Source organism: Tachypleus tridentatus, chromosome 2, assembly GCF_004210375.1.
Source record: "Tachypleus tridentatus isolate NWPU-2018 chromosome 2, ASM421037v1, whole genome shotgun sequence".
In the NCBI taxonomy this organism is placed as follows: domain Eukaryota; kingdom Metazoa; phylum Arthropoda; class Merostomata; order Xiphosura; family Limulidae; genus Tachypleus; species Tachypleus tridentatus.
The window spans coordinates 89,300,639-89,324,263 of NC_134826.1; the positions used below are offsets into that span (position 1 = coordinate 89,300,639).

At 29.6% G+C, this 23,625-nt stretch overlaps 1 pseudogene across 1 annotated transcript in view; it reads right to left on the bottom strand.

The window, feature by feature from the left end:
• The window catches only part of LOC143245552 (tectonin beta-propeller repeat-containing protein 1-like), a 62,426-nt pseudogene that overhangs the window by 38,066 nt on the left and 735 nt on the right, over window positions 1-23,625 (bottom strand). The window contains exons 2-7 of the transcript XR_013025638.1: window positions 20,655-20,926; window positions 16,535-16,717; window positions 14,933-15,055; window positions 14,125-14,247; window positions 13,394-13,574; window positions 8,074-8,159 (exon numbers count right to left, since the gene is read on the bottom strand). The product of XR_013025638.1 is annotated as a tectonin beta-propeller repeat-containing protein 1-like (transcript). The remainder of the gene's footprint in view (window positions 1-8,073; window positions 8,160-13,393; window positions 13,575-14,124; window positions 14,248-14,932; window positions 15,056-16,534; window positions 16,718-20,654; window positions 20,927-23,625) is intronic.

Here is a 23,625-nt window from a genome sequence, read left to right on the forward strand (position 1 = left end):
ACTCTCTGAAAAAATATACCTAGCAAAGCGAGAGCTGGGATATAATTATTATTGAAAGATGCATCATACAAATAGAGTCTATTTTTCAAAATATCAAGGCTTTAAATTCAATCTGTATGTATACAATGTATTGCAACATAGCTGATAGTACATGTGAAACAAGTTAATAATTTCAGTTGCCATATATTAAAGTTTTTTATTCAAGAATAAAATCTGTAGTTATCATCATTTATTGAATGTCATGTAAAGCTACGCCAGGGCTGTCTGTGATAGATGAGAGGGAAGGCAGCTGGTCATCACCAACAACGGTAGGTTACTTTAATCAAACAGCAGTATTTAGTCATTCTTACAGGTCACACATAGCTAATCACAAAATGTATCTAGTATCATTTAAGCTTGATAATACTTTCATAAATTAAGTGTCACACTCTTCTACATGAAACAAAAATGGAAATAATGAGATTTTTTCCATGAGGCAACTGTTTAAAATACAATTGTCAGAATAAAGACAGAGAACACCACAAGTAAAACATGAATTAACTTTATCAGTAAGGACAGAAACATACAGAATCCTTTAAACTGTACAATTCAACTATAGTGGAACAAACATGAATAAAAAATAACTAAAATTCATATGCAGAATGAGAAACTGTCAAAGGATTTGAGAGTAAAAACATATTTACTAAAACAAAAGCCTACTTACTGCTCAAAATTCAGCACATAAGACACTACTTTATAATACTGATTAACAAAGTGAGATACTATTTCTTAATACCGATTAAGAAAGTAAGACACTATTTTATAATACCGATTAAGAAAGTAAGACACTATTTTATAATACCGATTAAGAAAGTAAGACACTATTTTATAATACCGATTAAGAAAGTAAGACACTATTTTATAATACCGATTAAGAAAGTAAGACACTATTTTATAATACCGATTAAGAAAGTAAGACACTATTTTATAATACCGATTAAGAAAGTAAGACACTATTTTATAATACCGATTAAGAAAGTAAGACACTATTTTATAATACCGATTAAGAAAGTAAGACACTATTTTATAACACTGTTTATGTAAGTGACACTATTTTATAATACTGATTGAGAAAGTAAGACACTTTTATAATATGATTGAGAAAGTGAGACACTATATTATAATATTGATTAGAAATTAAGACACTACTTTATAATATTGATTAGAAATTAAGACACTACTTTATAATACTGATTGAAAAAGTGAGATATTATCTTATAATGCTGATTAAAAAAGTGAGACACTATTTGATAATACCAATTGAGAAACTAAGACACTTTTATAATACTGATTGAAAAAAAATACGCTATTTTATAATACTGATTGAAAAAAAATACGCTATTTTATAATACTGATTAAGAAAGAAAGACACTATTTCATAATACTGATTGAGAAACTAAGAAACTTTTGTAACACTGATTAAGAAAGTAAGACTATTTTAAAATTCTGATTAAGAAAGTAAAACCCTTTTTATAACACTGATTGAGAAACTGAGAAACTTTGGTAACACTGATTGAGAAACTAAGAAACTTTGGTAACATCGATTGAGAAAGGAAGGCACTATTTTATTGTACTGATTCAGAAAGTAAGACACTAATTTACAATACTGATTAAGAATGTAAGACACTAGTTTATAATACTGATTGAGAAAATAAGACACTAGTTTATAATACTGATTGAGAAAATAAACTATTTTATAATCCTGATTAAGAATGTAAGACAATTTTATAATAGAGATTAATAAATTAAGACTATTTTATAATACTGATTAACAAAATAAGACATTTATGATACGACTGAGAAAGTACGACATTATTTTATAATAGTGATTAAGAAAGTGATACACTATTTTATATTACTGTTTGAGAGAGTAAGACACTATTTGATAATACTGAATAAGAAAGTAAGACACTATTTTATAATGATCATTGAGAAAGTAAGACACTTATAATACTGATTAAGAATGTAAGACACTATTTCATAATCTTGATTGAGAAAGTAAGACACTTTTATAATACTGATTGAGAAAGTAAGATGCTATTTTATAATACTGATTAAGAAAGTAAGACATTTTCATAATACTGATTAAAAAGTAAGAGTATTTTATACTACTGATTGAGAAAGTAAGACACTATTTTATAGTACTGATTGAGAAACTAAGAAATTTGTATAATACTGATTAAAGAATTGAGACACTATTTTATAAATCTGATCAAGAAAGTGAGACACTATTTTATAAACCTGATTGAGGAAGTGAGACACTATTTTATAAAAAAACCTGATTAAGGAAGTGAAACGCTATTTTATAAGAAAACTTGATTAAGGAAGTGAAATGCTATTTTATAAGAAAACCTGATTAAGGAAGTGAGACACTATGTTATAAGACTGATTAAGAAAGTGGACTTTTTTACAATATTGATTGAGAAACTAAGAATCTTTGGTAATACTGATTGAGAAACTAAGAAACTTGTAATACTGATTAAAAAGTAAAACTATTTTATAATACTGATTAAGAAAGTAAGACACTATTTTATAATACCGATTAAGAAAGTAAGACACTATTTTATAATACCGATTAAGAAAGTAAGACACTATTTTATAATACCGATTAAGAAAGTAAGACACTATTTTATAATACCGATTAAGAAAATAAGACACTATTTTATAATACGGATTAAGAAAGTAAGACACTATTTTATAACACTGTTTATGTAAGTGACACTATTTTATAATACTGATTGAGAAAGTAAGACACTTTTATAATATGATTGAGAAAGTGAGACACTATATTATAATATTGATTAGAAATTAAGACACTACTTTATAATACTGATTGAAAAAGTGAGATATTATCTTATAATGCTGATTAAAAAAGTGAGACACTATTTGATAATAGCAATTGAGAAACTAAGACACTTTTATAATACTGATTGAAAAAAAATACGCTATTTTATAATACTGATTGAAAAAAATACGCTATTTTATAATACTGATTAAGAAAGAAAGACACTATTTCATAATACTGATTGAGAAACTAAGAAACTTTTGTAACACTGATTAAGAAAGTAAGACTATTTTAAAATTCTGATTAAGAAAGTAAAACCCTTTTTATAACACTGATTGAGAAACAGAGAAACTTTGGTAACACTGATTGAGAAACTAAGAAACTTTGGTAACATCGATTGAGAAAGGAAGGCACTATTTTATTGTACTGATTCAGAAAGTAAGACACTAATTTACAATACTGATTAAGAATGTAAGACACTAGTTTATAATACTGATTGAGAAAATAAGACACTAGTTTATAATACTGATTGAGAAAATAAGACACTAGTTTATAATACTGATTGAGAAAATAAGACACTATTTTATAATCCTGATTAAGAATGTAAGACAATTTTATAATAGAGATTAATAAATTAAGACTATTTTATAATACTGATTAACAAAATAAGACACATTTATGATACGACTGAGAAAGTACGACATTATTTTATAATAGTGATTAAGAAAGTGATACACTATTTTATATTACTGTTTGAGAGAGTAAGACACTATTTGATAATACTGAATAAGAAAGTAAGACACTATTTTATAATGATCATTGAGAAAGTAAGACACTTATAATACTGATTAAGAATGTAAGACACTATTTCATAATCTTGATTGAGAAAGTAAGACACTTTTATAATACTAATTGAGAAAGTAAGATACTATTTTATAATACTGATTAAGAAAGTAAGACATTTTCATAATACTGATTAAGAAAGTAAGACATTTTCATAATACTGATTAAAAAGTAAGAGTATTTTATACTACTGATTGAGAAAGTAAGACACTATTTTATAGTACTGATTGAGAAACTAAGAAATTTGTATAATACTGATTAAAGAATTGAGACACTATTTTATAAATCTGATCAAGAAAGTGAGACACTATTTTATAAACCTGATTAAGGAAGTGAGACACTATTTTATAAAAAAACCTGATTAAGGAAGTGAAACGCTATTTTATAAGAAAACCTGATTAAGGAAGTGAAACGCTATTTTATAAGAAAACCTGATTAAGGAAGTGAGACACTATGTTATAAGACTGATTAAGAAAGTGGACTTTTTTACAATATTGATTGAGAAACTAAGAAACTTTGGTAACACTGATTGAGAAACTAAGAAACTTGTAATACTGATTAAAAAGTAAAACTATTTTATAATACTGATGGAGAAAGTAAGGCACTATTTTATAATGCTGATTAAAAAGTAATACACATAATACTGATTAAGAAATTAAGACACATTATAATACTGATTAAGAATGTAAGAAACATTATAATACTGATTAAAGAATGTAAGACACCTTTATAATACTCATTGAGAAAGTAAGACACTATTTTATAATGCTCATTGAGAAAGTGAGATGCTATTTGATAATACTGATTAGAAAGTGAAATGTTATTTTATAATACTCATTAAGAAACTAAGACTATTTTATAATACATGAGAAAGTGATACACTATGTTATGATACTGATTAAGAAAGTAAGACAATATTTTATGATACTGATTAAGAATGTAAGACACTATTTTATAATGCTGATTAAGAAATTGAAACTATTTTATAATAATGATTACAAAACTAAGAAACTTTTATAATACTGATTAAGAAAGTGAGACACTATTTTATAAAATTGATTAAAGAAGTAGGCTTTTTATAATACTGATTGAGAAACTAAGAAACTATGGTAACATTGATTGAGAAACAAAGAAACTTGTAATACTGATTAAAAAGTAAGACACTATTTTATAATGCTGATTGAGAAAGTGAGATGCTATTTGATAATACTGATTAGAAAGTGAAACATTATTTTATAATACTCATTAAGAAACTAAGACTATTTTATAATACATGATGAGAAAGTAATACATTATGTTATGATACTGATTAAGAAAGTAAAACACTATTTTGTAATACCAATTAAGAATGTAAGACACTATTTTGTAATGCTGATTAAGAAAGTAAGACAGTATTTTATAATGCTGATTAAGAAAGTAAGACACTATTTTATAATACTGACTAAGAAAGTAAGACACTATTTTATAATACTGACTAAGAAAGTAAGACACTATTTTATAATACTGACTAAGAAAGTAAGACACTATTTTATAATACTGATTGAGAAAATAAGGCACTATTTTATAATCCTGATTAAGAAAGTGAGACACTATTTTATAATGCTGATTAAGAAAGTAAGACACTATTTTATAATACTGACTAAGAAAGTAAGACACTATCTTTTAATACTCATAAAGAAAGAAAGACTTTCATAATACTGACTGAAAATAAGACACTATTTTATAATGATCATTGAGAAAGTAAGACACTAATTTACAATACTGATTAAGAGAGTAAGACACTATTTTATAATACTGATTAAGAAAGTAAGACACTATTTTATAATACTGATTAAGAAAGTAAGACACTATTTTATAATACTGATTGAGAAAATAAGGCACTATTTTATAATCCTGATTAAGAAAGTGTGACACTTTTATAAGACTGATTAAGAAAGTGGACTTTTTTACAATATTGATTGAGAAACTAAGAAACTTTGGTAATACTGATTAAAAAGTAAGACACCATTTTATAATACTGATTGAGAAAGTAAGGAGCTATTTTATAATGCTGATTAAGAAAGTAAGATACTATTTTATAATGCTGATTAAGAAAGTAAGATACTATTTTATAATGCTGATTGAGAAACTAAGAAACTTTTATAATACTGATTAAGAAAGAAAGACTATTTTGTAATAGAGATTAAGAAAGTAATACACTTTTATAATACTGATTGAGAAAGTAAGACACTATTTTATAAAACTGGTCAAGAAAGTGAGACACTATTTTATAAAATTGATTAAAGAAGTAGGCTTTTTATAATACTGATTGAGAAACTAAGAAACTATGGTAACATTGATTGAGAAACAAAGAAACTTGTAATACTGGTTAAAAAGTAAGACACTATTTTATAATGCTGATTGAGAAAGTGAGATGCTATTTGATAATACTGATTAGAAAGTGAAACATTATTTTATAATACTCATTAAGAAACTAAGACTATTTTATAATACATGATGAGAAAGTAATACATTATGTTATGATACTGATTAAGAAAGTAAAACACTATTTTGTAATACCAATTAAGAATGTAAGACACTATTTTGTAATGCTGATTAAGAAAGTAAGACAGTATTTTATAATGCTGATTAAGAAAGTAAGACACTATTTTATAATACTGACTAAGAAAGTAAGACACTATTTTATAATACTGACTAAGAAAGTAAGACACTATTTTATAATACTGACTAAGAAAGTAAGACACTATTTTATAATACTGATTGAGAAAATAAGGCACTATTTTATAATCCTGATTAAGAAAGTGAGACACTATTTTATAATGCTGATTAAGAAAGTAAGACACTATTTTATAATACTGACTAAGAAAGTAAGACACTATCTTTTAATACTCATAAAGAAAGAAAGACTTTCATAATACTGACTGAAAATAAGACACTATTTTATAATGATCATTGAGAAAGTAAGACACTAATTTACAATACTGATTAAGAGAGTAAGACACTATTTTATAATACTGATTAAGAAAGTAAGACACTATTTTATAATACTGATTAAGAAAGTAAGACACTATTTTATAATACTGATTGAGAAAATAAGGCACTATTTTATAATCCTGATTAAGAAAGTGTGACACTTTTATAAGACTGATTAAGAAAGTGGACTTTTTTACAATATTGATTGAGAAACTAAGAAACTTTGGTAATACTGATTAAAAAGTAAGACACCATTTTATAATACTGATTGAGAAAGTAAGGAGCTATTTTATAATGCTGATTAAGAAAGTAAGATACTATTTTATAATGCTGATTAAGAAAGTAAGATACTATTTTATAATGCTGATTGAGAAAGTAAGATACTATTTTATAATACTGATTAAGAAAGAAAGACTATTTTGTAATAGAGATTAAGAAAGTAATACACTTTTATAATACTGATTGAGAAAGTAAGACACTATTTTATAAAACTGGTCAAGAAAGTGAGACACTATTTTATAAACCTGATAAAGAAAGTGAGACATTATTTTATAAATTTGGTTTATGCAGTGAGACACTATTTTATAAGACTGATTAAGAAAGTGGACTATTTTTAATACTGATTGAGAAACTAAGAAACTTGTAACACTGATTAAAAAGTAAGACACTATTTTACAAAACTGATTGAGAAAGTAAGACACTATTTTATAAAACTGATTGAGGAAGTAAGTCATTATTTTATAAAACTGATTGAGAAAGTAAGACAGTATTTCATAATACTGATAGCTGAACTTTGGATCAATCAATAAAAAGACTTGTAACACTAAATACATCACTTTCCCATCTCGCATTGTTACAAGGTTTTTCTGTGGTTCCATCAATTCAAAACTCTAACAACCAAATGTAAAGTGACATGTTTTGTTTTCAATAGCCTGTGTGTCAAAAGTTATAAATAATGCTAAAACATGTAATTTAAACAGTTTGTTTTGGAAAATTAAAAAAAAAAGTGTTGTAATGCATGACAAGTAAACAGCTTCAAAAACCATGTGTTTTAAATTGTTCTTGTCCAGCATTACCAGAAACAGCTTTACTTCAAGTAGCACTGATATGTTACTATTATACAAATGCAAGAATATAAGGATTAAATAACACAAAGGTAGGATCAAACTGTTATAAACACGTGAACAACTTTGACTAAAGGGAAATTTATCAAAAACAGATTCAGGTATTCAATTATTTGGGGTAAATAAATCCAACTCTACTTTAAAATTGTTTAAAAGTTTTAAGTTCAATTTACAAAGTCCAGATTATAAGCAATTTCCACACAACACAAAAGAATTGACTCAAGTGATCACCATAATATAGTAAAGAAAACATGTAAAATATTTAAAAAACAAGTTTGTTTTAGAATGATAACAGTAATCTTTTCTCACCTCTCCTGTCCTACTTACAGCCCACACTGCATTCGTACCAACAGAAACTTGTAATAGCTTTTCAATATCATTCGAAGGTGAAACCTCTTTTCAGCCATCACCTACATATAAACTTCATGTTAAATTTTTTCTTTAATTGGAAAAACTTATCCCAAGAAACTTGCAATATCAAAAGATTAAAACAACCCTATAAATTAGTGATATTATCAACTAATTTTCCCATAGCTTTTTCATGCACTAATAAAAACAGCACTACAACTATACATTGCCAAACTTCAACTTTTTACAAAATATATACCCAAACAAAGAGTCAACTCTCAAGCAAAGCCCCCCTGCCCCAAAGATAACCTGTAGCCTTAGTTATACACAAATTAATTAAGGTTTTTCTTCTTCTTGTTAAATTTATTTCTTTTACAAATTGTACTTCATTTCTTCAGAAAAAAATGTTTTAGCAATTTCATTTTAATGTATTTAAAGTTTTGGAATACTACAACAATAAACACCTCTGCAGGTTCACAAACCTACATAAAACCAATGGTTCTCCAACCTTTATTAAAAAGAATCATAAAATAAAGTGAGTGACCAGTATATGCATCTGTGCTGGTAAGAGTATTTCATGAATTTATACACATTAGAAGAAAACCTACACAAAACAAAACTAATCATAAAAACCATATGGTTTATTTGCTTTAACATGGAGGAAGTGAAAACTTAAGAAATTCTTCTTATTATTATTATATCTCAATTTCTCCATACTGTTTTAATCATATGAACCATATGAGCATATACTGATACATATTTTGTAATTAATTCAATTATAGAAACTTTCTCCATATACATGGGTCTATTGAACACAAAATATTAATATTTCATCAAATTTCCCAATTTGTCTTTTCCCTGGTTCCTGGGAATGAAAAAATACACCTAAATGAAAAAGGGTTAAACATTTCTTCTTTTATTTTAAATTAATTTTGAAAATTTAGCAATGTTACTCCATACACCAGGATGGGGCTTCGATGGATAGATTGAATATCACATTTAAAATCTTATAATTTAGTTACTTCTGAAACACTAACAATGCTTTGTTTTTCCTTTTAAAACTATATTCAGAGCCTTTTCCATGCAAACAATGGACTTGATTCTTCTTATGGCAAAGATAAACCTAGTTTTTAAAATTAAATAGGCTATATGTGATGTATTAAAAATATTTGCCTTGTTTGTACCTTAGTTCTTATAATAATTAAAAAAAATAATTGACGTTTTTAACATCAAGAGTGACCATACAAGTTTGTTCATTCATTCATCTGGTTGTTCTACAATGAGCTGCCCCATTAACATGGATTAAACTCCAAATCTTAATGTTATAAGCCCTCAACTTATCACTGAGCCACCAGGGAAGCAGAAGAAGAGAATTTTAACACAACAGTAGACAAGTCACTCAATTCATCACTCTACTGGTACCATAATAGTAAAGTTAACAGAATTTAATAAAAGAATATTAACACAACAAGTCACTCAATTCATCACTCTACTGGTACCATAATAGTAAAGTTAATAGGATTTAATAAGAGAATATTAACACAAGTCACTCAATTCATCACTCTACTGGTGCCATAATAGTAAAGTTAACAGAATTTAATAAAAGAATATTAACAGTAGACAAGTCACTCAATTCATCACTCTACTGGTACCATAATTGTAAAGTTAATAGAATTTAATAAAAGAATATTAACACAACAAGTCACTCAATTCATCACTCTACTGGTACCATAATAGTAAAGTTAATAGAATTTAAGTACTTATTAAATTACTGATGATGAGTCAACCAATAGAGAACAATTGCTTGTTAGGCCTCACTTACTGTGAATATCATGTAATTTTGGTGTCCTTATACAAGAAAGGATATTGACTTATTGGAAAGGGTTCAGAACAGTACTATAGGATTATTCCATAGGTTAAATTATGGTGATAGTCCAAAATATCATAAATTTTATCAACCCTTTAAATATGGATGGATATAATTACTATCTGTACAACTAGGAGAGGGCATTTATGCAACAAAAATACAGTAAATCATCATAAGAGTTCGTTAAAGTTTATAAGTATTTCATACACAATGAATAACATTATTCTAGTAACATCTTTCTAACAAAAATGTTATTTATCTACTGTAGTTACTTGCACTCAAACTGTTGAAATAGTTCAAATGTAAGGTGATTTTTCATTTTAAGTATAAAAATACTTTCTTCACTTTACAGTTTTCATACTTCATTACATAACTTCTAGAACCTCCCGAATAAGTATCAGAAGTTTTTAAGGTAAATAATTATATTTATAATTATATGTCTCCACCATATCATTAACTCTAGCTATTATCATCAATTTACAATGTAATGTAATGAGTAAAATTAGGAAATAGAAAAAATAAATACATTTTAATTTTTGTAGAATATCTTTAAAGACGTTTTTTGGTTGTAATTCCTAATACTGGGTATTTTCCTTTTCACGCATAGCTAATTTTCAATGTTTTATTTTCTCTTTTCTTCCTTTTCCACTTATTATTCATCTCAACATATGTCAATGATGTCCTCGAGGTATATTACAGCATCTCTGGTAAACATGCACAACCCTTGGGCAAAATATTTGTGTACAACATGATATCCTAAACCTTTAGAACTGATGCCAAGTATGATGTATATCTAGGAATTTTTAAACCTTTTAATTCTGCATTTTAAAACATGAATAATACATAATTAACTTAAATATAAAGGTAAGACCTGAATACAATTTAACTGTATCTCTATGAATAGGATAGTTAGGAATGAAATAACCAACAATAAGTAGCCAACAATACTATAGTGAGTTACATGTACTCTGTGAAGATAACCACACATCACTTTCAAAGTAACCACTGTTAGATTATAGCTTAAAATAAGCTCTTTCTAATGGCTACATACATGTTACATTTACATGCAGGCTATAGAGCTCAATCAAACCTGTTGAGAATTGCCAAAATTTACTGCTTGTCTCAGCTGCATTCATTCAGGGAATTTTGAAACGTGCGAGACAAAAGGTCACATAAGTGTCTTATGCTCTAAATGTACATCTACATGACTACTATTGTAATGTTGAAGATACAGAGAGCCAAAGAAGAGGATTTTCATAGCTTGTGACAACACATCAGTTTTTTTAAAGGTTTTTTTTAAACAAAGGACTTAAACTTGGATAACATACAATTCCAAAGTAAAACATCCATTATAACATTAATTTCATTCACATACATTTGTATTTTATACGTAACACAGTGACTTGTGCAATGACGGGTTTAAAAGGGGCACCTGTTGCAGAAGCATTAAGAACAGAAGAGTAAGAAGTCTGGTAGATTATCACAAGCATCCAGTTAATAACAACCTCTCATTTCTATAGGCTGAATTCTGAAGGTAACACAATGGGGGTGCACAAAAATTTTGAAAAAGACTAACAAAGCTCCAGTTAAAAGATTTATTTTGTAAGTGGGTGATCAGCTTATGGCAACTTATTTCATAAACAAAGGATAGGTTTTAATTTGCTTTGGGATGGATGTTCAGGCATCTTCACTGTCCATGTTACGAGGTTAAGAAGGTAAGACTTAAAATGCGTGACAAAATCATTGGAATTTTCAAAATGGATAGAATTAAGGAAATTTATGGATAAAAATGGATAATAAATAATGCAGAAAGATTGTTACAGAAAACCAGAGCTAAGTTACAAACATTGCATAGTGTTAAAGGAAATACACTAAATGCAATGTCCAAGAATCAAACTAGAGAAATACCATCGAAACACAAACAATAACTAAAATAGAATGAAAAACCAGAAAAAGATTTGAAGACAATTCAAAATAACTATTTAAATAGTGAAATCAATGTTTTATTGTTTATCCTATGTTTTTCCTCTCATATTCTTTTATCCTATTCTGTTTTGCATCACATCCAAGAACTTGGTTACACAGAACTTCTTGATTCTTTGATTTACCAATTTTCCTCACAACTTTAACATTCCTTAAGGACTATGTAGTGAAAGTCGGTGATGTCGAGAAAACCCACTTGTAGAGAAATATATATGCAAAAACAGCTCGTTTGGGTTGAGAAAATATTTTACATAGAAGAGCGAACAACGTTTTGACCTTCTTCAGTCATGTCAGGTTCACAAAGAAAGAAAGAGGTAACTGACCGGAAGCTGACCACATGTTTGGAAAGGGTTGTGTAACTGAGTGTCGGAATGTAGAGGGCGGTGTTAGATGTTTGAATATATAATTTTATTTTATTATATTTAATATAGGTATAAAGGCATCCCTTTATATTGGTTTATTTTGGGTTTAAGTTGTTGTATAAGTAAGGCTTCTTTAATTTTGCGTTTGTTTATGTTTGTTTCTTTATTTAGTATTTGAGTGTTTTCTATAGTTATGTTGCGTTTATTTGACTTGCAGTGTTCGAAAACGTGTGAAGGTGACTTTTTATGTTCTTTGAATCTGGTTTCCATTTTTCTACTTGTTTCTCCAATATAGAAGTCATGGCAGTTATCACATTGTATTTTATAAATAATGTTGGTGTGGTGTTTGTCAGTGTAGTTTTTACATAGTATAGACCTCAGTTTTGTGCCTGGTTTTTGAATAAATTTGGTATTAACTGGAATGTCATATTTGTTACTAGTTTTTGCCAAATGTTGGTTATTTGTCTGCTGATATCGGGAATATATGGGATGCAGCAGTATATGGTTTCGTGATTTTTTGATTCGTGAGATATATTTACTTTTGTTGGTTGATTTTGCTTTATGTCTAGGTGTGTGCATATAATGTTTTCTACGGTTTGTGGAGGAAACTTATTGATGTTGATGAAGTATTGTTTTATTTTGTCTAATTCATCATTAATTTTATCTGGTGAGCATAGTTTTATGGCTGTGTTTATTTGGTTTTTTAGTATGACACTCAGTTACACAACCCTTTCCAAACATGTGGTCATCTTCTGGTCAGTTACCTCTTTCTTTCTTTGTGAACCTGACGATGACCGAAAAGGTCGAAACGTTGTTCTCTCTTCTACATAAAATATTTTCTCAACCCAAACGAGCTGTTATTGCATATATATGTAGTGAAAGAGAGATAAACTGCAAAAATATGTTTTACAATTAACATTTTCGGACATGGGCAGGATTTAGGATCAAAGTTTGAGGGTATGTGTGGGAGGCAATCTTACTAGATGTCAATATTGTTTCTATATCTCATAGACAAAAATAGATGGAGGTTTACATTCAGTGTTTACATTGAGTCTTCAGTGTGACTAACCTATAACGTTTTCACGGGTTACACCTGTTCTGATTAAAGTAGCCCCATCCCATAGTACAATCCACACCAACCCCATTGGACCAACAGAAATCCGATTGACTTCATAACCAGCTGGAGTTGTAACATGGATCCACCCTTGACCTTCAGGACAGATGGTTCTCACTCCATAACGAAACATAACCTGTAGAAAACGTATCCATAATTAATTAACACTATCATAAACATGATTCACACAAAATGCAACCATAACAATTCTAGTGATTAAAACAGTATTAATAAGTTTTATTGGTTAATGTAATTTTATAATTAGTTAATTACTAGAATAACCTGATGTTTCACACCAACACTTAACCTACTGAGCAAGTTTACTGTACAATTCTCATGATCAATATTGGCACCATATCTTTCAAAAAAGGTTACTCTACAATGCTATAATAAAAATTAACACTTAGTCTATCATACAAGGTTACCATATAATACTACAATAAGTATTAACACTTAATCTATCAAAAATGGTTACTGTAGAACCCTACAATAAGTGTTAACACTTGGTCTATCAAACAAGGTTACTGTACAATACTACAATAAGTATTAACACTTAGTCTATCAAACAAGGTTACTGTACAATACTACAATAAGTATTAATACTTAGTCTATTAAACAAGGCTACTGTACAATACTACAATAAGTATCAAACACGATTACCGTACAAGGACTACAACAAAACGTACTCTATCCAACACAGTTACCACCCACACAGCTACTGCATCAGGATCTCCTCCAGGTATTTCAGATCCTCTAACTGCTATATCAATAAGAGGTTCTTGTATGGGATCTTTGTGTATATTTGGCACCTACAAAAATAACAAATACCAGATTTGTTTCAACAAATGATATTTTATTTAAGTGCCACAATGTATGAAACATTAAAAAGAGCAATAGCACATAGTTTGTCTCAAAATAGAAAATTTAACTAAGGAATTAAGAAAATGTTTCAGAACAGAAAAGAATGGCCAAAAAAACTATAAAACATGATCTGTGAACTGTTCCATTGTCTTCTTAACTTTCCACGTAATTCCATAGTGTTCTCTACAGAAGTCAGATATTTTCACTGTTAAAACATTTCTCCTCACACCATTTTATTCACTCTAGACAGACATGAGTACTTTAGAACCTGGTTTTCTAAAAGTACTTAAACACTGCCTGTAGCAGTTTCCTAAAGTTCATACATTTTAAGGAAAGGAAAATGTTAACTTCAGACATGTTATTCAACTCTCTGAAATAAAAAGAGCTAGAATCTAACACTGGTGATGGTGGAGGAACTGGAGTTTATCAGTCACACAGAGAGGCTCCTTTCTGAAGTAGCAACAGAGAGAGAAACCCCACAGAATGCAATTTCCATGACAGCAGGGGTTGCCTGATGGAATAACACCCAGTGAGACACTAAGTTTTATTCAACCAAGGATTATGTTTCATCCAAAATCTCTATCTCCATTAAAGAATTTATCACATAAAAATCAATAGAATTGTTTGTACAACCTGAACACACTTGTCAACAGCTGCATAACGTTTACATCGTATCCACTTCTTCCTTCGTACCAAGGAGTTCCAACGTTTCTCTGGATAATACTGTCTTGGGAAGTCAATAGCGTAAGTCCAACCCTGCATTAAAATAATACACATTTTAACTTCAGCATGACTAAGTGGTGAAATATTTAACCAACAAATTAATGAATTCATTTTTATCTTAAAAAAAATTTAACACCAAGGCTTTCAACTCTTAGTATATAATATGTAAAAATAATAAAGTGCCATAAGTAAGGATTAATGTTATAAATTTCATGAATTTACAACAGGTTAGGACTTAAGATTATGAAACATGTATTGATGTTAAGATTAACATTATTAATACGTTGATTAATAAAAGTAAAGAAGATTTCATTAAAGAAATTGTTTTGTTTTTGTTTATTTCACATGAATTAAAATACTTTTTAACACCATAAAACTTAGCAGACATGAGTAGCATCTGCTTGAAAATCCAGATTTATCCATTCATTGGTAACAGAATCCAATGACATTTGTCTCTCTTTGGCTGAAAATTAATCCTAATCATGTTATTACCCCAAAAATTAAGCAAACTCAAGTTTTATAAGTCATGGTTTTAAGTATTTGGACATCTTGAAAATAATTCTGGTAGAACGTAAAAAAAAAAATTAAAATACAGGTTTAAGGAGCGAGTTAAAAACTAATTGACTTCCAGGTTCCTGATTTGACATTGTTAAGTGTGAAAGGTCTCTAATGCTCAGTTATATAGATGAGGAGATAAGACTGTAGGGAGAAAAAGCAAAGCTTGTACATTTCTCGGAAAGAAACCTGAAATTAAATAACTCTGAGTAAAGAGTGTAATCCAGTTATTCAACATGTGTTTCGGAGTTGAATCAAAACACAACTAAAACAACAAGTCGAAAACTTTAATTTACTGCTTCCTATTCTCACAGTTTACTATCAGATGCTCAGATTCCAGGTAACTCATTCCTGTTGTTGAACCTCAAAATTCTTGTTAATATGCTTTGACTGACTGCTTAAAGAAGTGCTTTCAACATACTTCAGTCACATAACATTATAAACAGCACACTAAACACAATTGCTGAGATGATTATTGGTTAATTTCAGACCTTACTAACTAGACAGATACATGTATGTCTTCCTGCTTTGTATTTCTCTATTACAGTAGTAACATCAAACAGTGATACTAAGTTAAATAGCTTGTATTTCATTAGCTGTCTTTAATATTAACTTTTTACTAGCTAGTGGTTTCTTAAAAGGTATATTTGCTAAATAAAAATTTTTCTAAAATGGAATAATAACTCCGAAAAGTGCCAATCCAATAAAATTATTTCATCTACAGACGTAATAGAGTTCAATGTCATTTCACATGGGTACATGACTGTTATTTTAAGAGGCTAAGGTCCCTTCAGTAAAAAATTAACAAGTTATCACTTCCTTCAAAACAAAAATAAAAACAACTATAGAATATTTACAGAATAGTTTGAAAAATCAGCAACACATGTACTAAGTAATATCCATAAGATTATTAATGCTACAATTAAAAATGAAACAAATGCTATTAAAATTCCCAACTTCAGTCCCAAGTGGCTGTCCATCAAGGTTTTCCTCTACATGCCACTCCTCTTCCCACTGCCAGCTATCCGATTCGAGCTTGAAGCTTTCCTTTGGAAGAGACTTCAATCCATCTTTACTATTCCATGGCAGACGGTCTGTAGGTAATAGATTACTGCTAAATCCTCCATATGGATTCCACCTCTATCAAGCATATTCAAGAATAAGCAATTAATTAGAAACACTGGAAAAAGTTCATATTATAAACTTAATTAAGCACTTCTCTACAGTAATTACCAGTACTTTTGATTACAAATACATTAACTCGTGTATCTTGCATAAATAAATGTAATTCCGTGGTTGTTTGAGTAAATCAGTATAAGAAACAAAAATATTGCTGTTGTGATTTCTCTTTATTTTCAATTAATTCACTTTATCACTTAGTGTCATGGCTTCCAAAGATAATCAAACTTAGTGTTTATGATGAGTAGTATGGTTTGATTATTGCAATTAACCAACTAATTGTAATATTATGTTACTACATCTGTTCGAACAACTGTGTATGGCAGTACATGCATTATACTTGTACAACAAGGGCTCCAGTGGAACACCCAAGGAAAACTAGTAGAGTAGAGGCAAATTATTATTTCTATTCCTAAATATTACCTCACTAAGCCTTAATTGAGCCCCAGTGTAGCCTAGTGACTGTCAATTACATAACTAGCTGCAGCAATGCCTGGTGTTCAGATTTACTTTGCACATCTGAATAACAGTTTAGAATGTGCTTGATATACTGCTATCACTTAAGGTGAGACTGCTTTAATAAAAAATGTTCATTGTTGAATAGCTTTCTCATATAACTGTGTTTATCAGAAACAACTAGACATGGACTCTCAACAGTAATAGCCTGTTATAACATTAAGTTGTTAACATACTTATATGAATAAAACTCATGTTTATCTATGACAAGTTCTAGCTAAACAGAGATCACTGAAAAGAGAAGACAAGTCTTTAAACATAGTACAGAAAGCTTTAACTTCTTCTGTTTACTGACATTTCAACATTAATGGGTTTTGATAGTTTCTCACAGTGTTTACCATAAAATGTAAATGTAATCATTTCGATGTATTTCTTCTGAACCTCCATCTATATCAACAAACTCTGTCCTTACTAACTCCATGTTTTCTATAAAAAATTTTGAAATGCCTGTAACTGAAGATCTTATAACACTGTGATTTTAATATTTCATAGAATATTTTTATTTCCACCTTATAATTCATTTTAACCTCTACAAAGAGGTCATATCGTATGACCACAAAGATTTTTGCAGAATAGTAATGTTTACTATGTTTCTTCCTCAGATCAGTGTTCATTTTTCACCGAGTTATATATTATCTCTTACACACTATGGCAACATTTACCATGTAGAATTTAAGAGTCTTGAGAAAATTTATTCAGAAATACTGACAGAACAGTAACAATAACACACAGGTTTTCACTACATTTCAAACATAAAACTTGAAATACTGACAGAACAGTAACAATAACACATAGGTTTTTCACTACATTTCACACATAAAACTTGAAATACTGACAGAACAGTAACAATAACACATAGGTTTTTCACTACATTTCACACATAAAACTTGAAATACTGACAGAACAGTAACAATAACACAAGTTTTTCACTACATTTTACACATAAAACTTGAAATAGTGACAGAACAGTAACAATAACACATAGGTTTTCACTACATTTCAAACATAAAACTTGAAATACTGACAGAACAGTTACAATAACATAGGTTTTTCACTACATTTCAAACATAAAACTTGACATACTGACAGAACAGTAACAATAACACATAGGTTTTTCACTACATTTAAAACATAAAACTTGACATACTGACAGAACAGTAACAATAACACATAGGTTTTTCACTACATTTAAAACATAAAACTTGACATACTGACAGAACAGTAACAATAACACATAGGTTTTTCACTACATTTAAAACATAAAACTTGACATACTGACAGAACAGTAACAATAACACATAGGTTTTTCACTACATTTAAAACATAAAACTTGACATACTGACAGAACAGTAACAATAACACATAGGTTTTTCACTACATTTCACACATACAACTTGAAATACTGACAGAACAGTAACAATAACACATAGGTTTTTCACTACATTTCACACATAAAACTTGAAATACTGACAGAACAGTAACAATAACACATAGGTTTTTCACTACATTTCACACATAAAACTTGAAATACTGACAGAACAGTAACAATAACACATAGGTTTTTCACTACATTTCAAACATAAAACTTGAAATACTGACAGAACAGTAACAATAACACGTAGGTTTTTCACTACATTTCAAACATAAAACTTGAAATACTGACAGAACAGTTACAATAACATAGGTTTTTCACTACATTTCAAACATAAAACTTGACATACTGACAGAACAGTAACAATAACACATAGGTTTCTCACTACATTTCACACATAAAACTTTGTGATGACCCCCTACCAGTGTAACAACTCAAGCACTATATCCTCAATATTAGCTCTGAGTAGCTAGACTAAACAATGGCACATTCTAAATCCCCAGGAACTATTTATTAATACACAACATCAATAAAAATTTACACAATCCAGGATAAGTGGTATAAACTGCCAATGTAGTCTTTAACTCTACAGATAGCTGGGAATGCACTACTATATCCAACTCATTTTTCACATTAATATCAGGCACTGATAATCTGTAAATTATTAGGTACAGCTGTTCTATGATATTAACCAAACTTTACCTGACTCGGAAGTACTAAGTGCACAGCTCATGAATGTTACCTGTTTACAATATTTTAAAAACCTTAAGATGCAAGCCAATCAACAATAAACACTTTGTATGTTCAATATCAGGGCTGTTGAATTACATTATAGTTTAGGCTTATGAAAAAGATAATGGAATAAAATGATTATAAGTTACTAATAACACAAGTTGCTAGTGAACACTTAAACATGTATTTGATAATACGATAAAATCTTCAGGAAGGAAATATGTTAACTTATCACTCACGACATTCTCTACATACAGTTTAGGTTCAGAAAAGTATCCTAATTTCGTATTGTTGTGTCTGATGATATTGTCAGATTAAATTAAAGGTAGTTTGAAAATTACTTTGAAGTAAAAAAAAAATTTAATTAAAAGATTAATTTCATGTAAAGATAACTGATTTGTTGAATGTAATTGATTAATGAGTCTGATAATTAATCACTCAACAAATACCACTGATCATTAGAATATGATAACAAAGTAAGACATGAAACTGTGTTTTAAACTCTGAAACCTCAAATATTGTTACTGCTTACCTACATGTTTCAGCTTTAACCTGAAGTATAACCGAAATAACATTACATAATGTTTAAGCACTACAAGAGGTCAGTTGTTCCACCTAGGGTCTTTCACACATTAAACTTAATTATAAAAAAAAACCCTCAGAGTTACCCCTTATCATTCACATGTTTTATTAAATTCCCTAAGATTTACTGCTTCAACCACATCTGGAAGCTACCTGTTCCAAAGACCAAACAAAACTGTCTCAGCTGAAGATGATTCCTTCCCTGCTAACATTTGTGTCCCCTAATTCTACAGTTCTAAATATTAAGTATGAAATAGATGATACATCAACACAATCAAATATTTTAATAACCTTACAAACCCCACTCCGAACCCGTCCAAGCCTTTTTGTTTTCTAAAGAAATCAGTTTCAGATATTTTAACCTGTTCTCATACAGCATCCATTCCACACCTGTATATCATCCTTGTGACATTTCTCCGAAATGTTTACAACTGAATGTCTTTCATATGGAAAGAATCCTAGAATGAACACAGAGTTCCAAATGTGGCCTAACCAGTGACCTGTACATTGAAATTATAACCTCTTTATACTTGTATTCAATATTTCTGTAGATACAACTTAAATTATTATATGCCCTAACACTAGCAGCATCACACTATTTGACAGTACACTATGATCCATTTCTTTTATGACACTATAAAGGTTATTCTTCTGCCTTGAAAGAAGTTATGACAGTTTTTTTAATTCCCAACATACCTGATTTTCATAAGTAGTTTCCCAACAGCGTATGGGGGCATCACTTCGAGGAATAAACACATAGACCTGATGGTCACTTCCTATTCCCCACACACACCATCGAGTAGCCGAGAGTTTTTTAAGTTCAACTCCACAGTAAGGAACCTCCCTTCATCTTTGCTCTTGTGTTGAAAGAGTGAAAACTTTCCCTAAACTACTGGTAATCCACAACTTTGTAGCAGGCATTGGCTTACTTCCTGTTTAACACTATTTTTCTCCTCGTTAAAAAGCTCCTGAAAACAAAAAGTGAAGGAACCCTACCTCCTTAGTGATCAGTCATGTAGAAATATACACATACACATAATACACATAAATGGTGGTGACCTTAGAAAATAAGCATAAGGAAAAATATCATATTGAAATGCTAAGTTAAATTTTTGGGCTTTCTAACTGGGCCAGGTGTTTTTTTGTCATTTGTTTCTGTTATTTCAGATTTTGTATATAAAATACCAGACACAGTTAATCAATCCAGAACCTTTTTTTTACATATTTAGGCTTTGTATTTTTGTTCTGGTTGAGTTTAAGTATGATAAACACCTTGTACCTCACTGTCTGCTTTCAGAAACTATCTTATTCCTGCTTCAGCATGTGCTATAGACAAGTTGAAACCTTAACCCTGAACCTAACATAGCCCATGGATAATAAGAATAATTCCCCACTGGGACAGAAGTAAGTTTATGGGCTTACAACACTAAAATCCAGAGTTCATTTCCATGTAGTGGACACAGCAGTTAGTGGCTTTGCTCTTCCAAACCAAACCTTGGAGAAAATTAAATAAACAAAAAACATTTCCTTTACTGTTCAAGAAATCAACATATGCTCTTTCATATTTCTGTAACATTCTAATAAAAACTTAGCTTTTTAAGAACACTGCAATTAATATTTTGATTATTTTTAGAATAAAATGAGTTGTTCATCCAGTTGATTAAAGTTCCATTTAAGTACGACCCACAACCTGATTACAACTAGAAATGTCCATTTAAAAAAATGGAATAATGAAGCATTTTGCACCTTTAAAAATGCTACTTTTATCTTTACCAGTTAGCTGATAATTCTTTTTAATTATTAGCAATCTATCCCTGATACTATAGCATTGAAGTACTGTTTACTTTGGTTTGTTTTGAATTTTGCGCAAAGCTGCTCGAGAGCTATCTGTGCTACCCATCCCTAATTTAGCACTGTAAGACAAGCAGCTAGTCATCACTGCTCACCACCAACTCTTGGGTTACTCTTTTACCAATGAATAGTGAGGACTAACTGTCACATTATAACACCTCCATGGATGAAAGGGTAACCCTTAGATTACAAGTCGAATGCCTTAACCATCTGGCCAAGTACTGTTAACCACTAAGAAAACAGAATGTCAACTGAGCCATCTCATTATGTTGGAAATGTTAAGAAGTGGGAACTAATATATATACATAACGATTTTAGTTGTCAATATTAATGAAACCAGTACCAATATGTCCACTGTAGAATACCCATAAGTGACCACAATCAATAAACCATCTGAAGTTTAATCATCTCTAGGTGACCACATTCAATAAATCTTCTGCTGTGCAACTATTTCTAGATGTGTTTTTAAACCAGAACAACGTATACACAGCTCTTGTAACTGGTCTAACACTTAACGCTCTGAGGTTGTACATTAATAATTTGACTAACAAAGAAGGTGAAAGTCAAACTTAACATAAGACATATATAGTAAAGTAATTTTTGTAATTGGTAAGCTTATTTTCGGGCTAACGTTTTCAATTGGAGTTTGTGGTATCTTATGATCAATTGTAACTGCGCACAGAGACTAAATTAAACTTATAATTGAAAATGACCGGTCTGTTTCCCACGCCTTAACTATCGAAGACACTGTCTACTAGCATTCAGTTTCAACAACGATATCAATAATCAGTTTCAATATTAGTGTGCTACAAACCTGAAATTAAGGCATTCACCTGTCTCCATGTAACATGTAAGCCTCACCTTCAGTGAGAATGATAAGACTGAACTGTGTGAGTATAGCTTATCAACGACGTTATGCGTGGTTAAAAAACAAGCAAAGAAAACAAATATGTTAAAACACCTTGATACATTTCATATAAACTTTCCCTTACGCCTAAACTACCTTACCATTTACGAATGTTTGATTACAGATTGTCAAACATAACAGAAACGAATTAATAGAAAAATTTTCGAACACCTGGTGAAGAAAATTGTCGACATAACACATTTTGACCTGCTTGTGGCTATCCCAAATGCACCCTTTAATCTGAACTTAAAATTCAATGTAAAATACAAAAACAAAACAGCAGGATAAATCAGTAGCGTACCAAGTTGGAAGCCGCTATTATAATCAAACACCCAGGTAATACATCACAATATGAATCTGCAAAAAGTATACGTAAATGAATGGTACGTCTACTTCTTCAAACTGCTTTTTTACTAATTTTAGTTCTACAGATACCTTAATAAAGTTATCACAAGGATTTCTCAGGATAAGATTATAATCATACCACCAAAGAAACATTTTCTTCAACAACGTGAAAAGTAATTGTCGAACACCCTAAAATTTTGAAAATCTTCTACTTCAAATTAACAAACCTGCAAACCCAGCTCTGATGTCCTCAATGTTCACTTGCTGTTTTCTTACCGAATTAATTTCTGAATTCTTAGACCAACTAATGAAATATTAATTTACCGTCTTATATTAAAAGCAGCACTTGAATATATTAAATGAACTTGAATTTCCAACAGGATTTTCGTTTTTACAATGAACTATAGTCATTATATACCGCAATTGGTGAAAGTTTATTAACCCTGACACACTATTTAAACATAAGAGAAATTTTCCAACCACGAACAGATGTCACTATCAATATTAACTTACTAGGCTTACTAACTACACAGATCGGAACCGAAAGTGTAAACCTAGTAATAA